This window comes from Arachis hypogaea, chromosome 5, assembly GCF_003086295.3.
Source record: "Arachis hypogaea cultivar Tifrunner chromosome 5, arahy.Tifrunner.gnm2.J5K5, whole genome shotgun sequence".
Taxonomy (NCBI): domain Eukaryota; kingdom Viridiplantae; phylum Streptophyta; class Magnoliopsida; order Fabales; family Fabaceae; genus Arachis; species Arachis hypogaea.
In genome coordinates, this window is record NC_092040.1 from 71,281,545 (window position 1) to 71,285,026 (window position 3,482).

Sequence of the window (3,482 nt, forward strand, 5' to 3'; positions counted from 1 at the left end):
GAAAATTAAGAAGGATGGAGGGGTTTATATAGTGGAGGGAGAGGGAATGGGGTTCAGTCATTTAGGGTGGGCTTGGATGGGAAAGAGATTTTGAATTTGAAGGTAGGTGGGGTTTATGGGGAAAAGTGGATGGATGTGAGTGGTGAAGAGGTGGTGGGGAAAAGAGATTGAGGTGATTGGTGAAGGGTGTTTGGGGAAGAGTGTTACTGGATTGTGTGAAGAAGAGAGAAGGTGAGTTGAGGTAGGTGGGGATCCTATGGGGTCCACAGATCCTGAGGTGTCAAAGATTTATCATCCATGCACCAACTAGGCGTGTAAAACGCCCTCTGCATGCAATTCTGGCGTTTAACGCCAGACTTAAGCTTGTTTCTGGCGTTAAATGCCCAGATGTAGCATGTTTCTGGCGTTTAACGCCAGCCTGATGCTTGTTTCTGGTGTTAAACAACAGCTTTCCTCAGGGTGCATTCCTGGCGTTTAAACGCCAGACTGCTACTTGTTTCTGGCGTTCAACGCCAGCTTCATGCTCTGTTCTAGCATTGAACGCCAGACAGATACTCCTTACTGGCGTTCAAACGCCAGTAAGCTCTTCCTCCAGGGTGTGCTTTTTCTTCTGCTATTTTTTATTCCATTTTTAATTTTTGCAATTGTTTTGTGACTCCACATGATCATGAACCTAATAAAACATAGAAGAACAATAGAAAATATAGATAAATAAAAATTGGGTTGCCTCCCAATAAGCACTTCTTTAATGTAAACAGCTTGATAGTGAGCTCTCTTGGAGCTTCACAGATGTTCAGAGCATTGTTGGGACCTCCCAACACCAAACTTAGAGTTTGAATGTGGGGGTTCAACACTAAACTTAGAGTTTGGTTGTGGCCTCCCAACACCAAACCTAGAGTTTGATTGTGGGGGCTCTGTTTGACTCTATATTGAGAGAAGCTTATCGTGCCTCATTTCCATGTTTACAGAAGGATAACCTTGAGCCTTAAACACAAGGTAGTCCCCATTCAATTGAAGGACTAGTTCACCTCTGTCAACATCAATCACAGCTCCTGCTGTGGCTAGGAAGGGTCTTCCAAGGATGATGCATTCATCCTCATCCTTCCTAGTGTCTAAGATTTTGAAATCAGCAGGGATGTAAAGGCCTTTAACCTTCACTAACACGTCCTCTACCATTCCATAAGCTTGTCTTATTGATTTGTCTACCATCTCTAATGAGAATGTGGCAGCCTGTACCTCAAAGATCCCTAGTTTCTCCATTACAGAGAGTGGCATAAGATTTATACCTGACCCCAAGTCACATAGAGCCTTCTCAAAGGTCATGGTGCCTATGGTACAGGATATTAAGAATTTACCAGGATCTTGTTTCTTTTGAGGTAGAGTTTGCTGAACCCATGTATCCAGTCCACTAATGAACAAGGAAGGTTCACCTTCCCAAGTCTCATTACCAAACAACTTGGCATTCAGCTTCATGATGGCTCCTAGATATTGAGCAACTTGCTCTTCAGTTACATCTTCATCCTTTTCAGAGGAGGAATAGTTCATAGATCTCATGAATGGTAAAAGGAGGTTCAATGGAATCTCTATGGTCTCTAGGTGAGCCTCAGATTCCTTAGGTTCCTCAAGTTGGAACTCCTTCTTGTTTGGAGGACGTCCCATGAGGTCTTCCTCATTGGGATTCACGTCCTCCCCTTCCTCTTTGGATTCGGCCATTGTGATTATATCAATGGCCTTGCACTCTCTTTTTGGATTCTCTTATGTATTGCTTGGGAGAGTACTAGGAGGAGTTTCAGTGATTTTCTTACTCAGCTGGCCCACTTGTGCCTCCAAATTTCTAATAGACGACCTTGTTTCACTCATGAAATTTAAAGTGGCCTTAGACAGATCAGAGACTATGTTTGCTAAGCTAGAGGGGCTCTGCTCAAAATTCTCTCTCTGTTGCTGAGAAGATGATGGAAAAGGCTTGATATTGCTAAGCCTGTTTCTTACACCATTATTAAAGCCTTGTTGAGGCTTTTATTGATCCTTCCATGAGAAATTTGGATGATTTCTCCATGAGGAATTATAGGTGTTCCCATAGGGTTCACCCAGGTAATTCACCTCTGCCATTGCAGGGTTCTCAGGATCATAAGCTTCTCCTTCAGAAGATGCCTCTTTAGTACTGTTGGACGCATTTTTCCATTCATTCAGACTCTGAGAAATCATGTTGACTTGCTGAGTCAACATTTTGTTCTGAGCCAATATGGCATTCAGAGCATCAATTTCAAGAACTCCCCTCTTCTGTGGTGTCCCATTACTCATAGGGTTCCTCTCAGAGGTGTAAATGAATTGGTTATTTGCAACCATGTCAATGAGTTCTTGAGCTTCTGCAGGTATTTTCTTTAGGTGAATGGATCCACCTGCAGAATGGTCCAGTGACATCTTAGAGAACTAAGATAGACCATAATAGAATATATTTAAAATGGTCCACTCTGAAAGCATGTCAGAAGGACACTTTTTGGTCATCTGCTTGTATCTTTCCCAAGCTTCATAGAGGGATTCACCATCTTTTTGCTTGAAGGTCTGAACATCCACTCTAAGCTTGCTCAGCTTTTGAGGAGGAAAGAACTTGGCCAAGAAGGCCGTGACCAGCTAATCCCAAGAGTCCAGGCTATCTTTAGGTTGTGAGTCCAACCATGTTCTAGCTCTGTCTCTTACAGCAAAAGGGAAAAGCATGAGCCTGTAGACTTCAGGATCTACTCCATTAGTCTTAACAGTATCACGAATTTGCAAGAACTCAGTTAAAAACTGATAGGAATCTTTAGATGGAAGTCCATGGAACTTGCAGTTCCGTTGCATTAGAGCAACTAGTTGAGGCTTCAGCTCAAAATTGTTTGCTCCAATGGCAGGGATTAAGATGCTTCTTCCATAAAAATTGGAAGTAGGTGTAGTATAATCACCAAGCATCCTCCTTGCGCCTCCACCATTGTTATTGGGTTCGGCCATGTCTTCTTTTTCGAGACTCTCTATAAGGTTTTCTCTGGATTGTTGTGCTTTAGCTTCTCTTAGCTTCTTCTTCAGAGTCCTTTCAGGTTCAGAATCTGCTTCAACAAGAATGTCCTTGTCCTTGCTCCTACTCATATGAAAAAGAAGAAACAGAAAAGAAAGAGGAATCCTCTATGTCACAGTATAGAGATTCCTTTATGTGAGTAGAAGAATAAAAGAATAAAAGAAGGATGAGAAAAATTCGAACATATAGGAGAAGAGAGAGTTCAAATTTTTTTTATGAAGAGAAGAGTGTTAGTAATTAAATAAATAAATAGAAGGAGATGAGAAAGAGAGAGTTTTGAAAATTATTTTTGAAAAAAATTAGTGATTTTTGAAAATTAAGAGAAGAAGTACAATCAAAATTAAAATTTGAAATAATTAGTTAATTAAAAGAATTTTGAAAAAGAGGGAGGAATTTTCGAAAATTAGAGAGAGAAAAGTGGTTAGGTGGTTTT

At 41.0% G+C, this 3,482-nt stretch overlaps 1 non-coding gene across 1 annotated transcript; it reads left to right on the forward strand.

The window, feature by feature from the left end:
* The first annotated feature begins 2,475 nt into the window (after positions 1-2,475).
* Positions 2,476-2,583, forward strand: LOC112804141 (small nucleolar RNA R71). The gene has a single exon (XR_003202760.1). It is a non-coding gene; the product is annotated as a small nucleolar RNA R71 (small nucleolar RNA).
* The last annotated feature ends 899 nt before the right edge of the window (positions 2,584-3,482 follow it).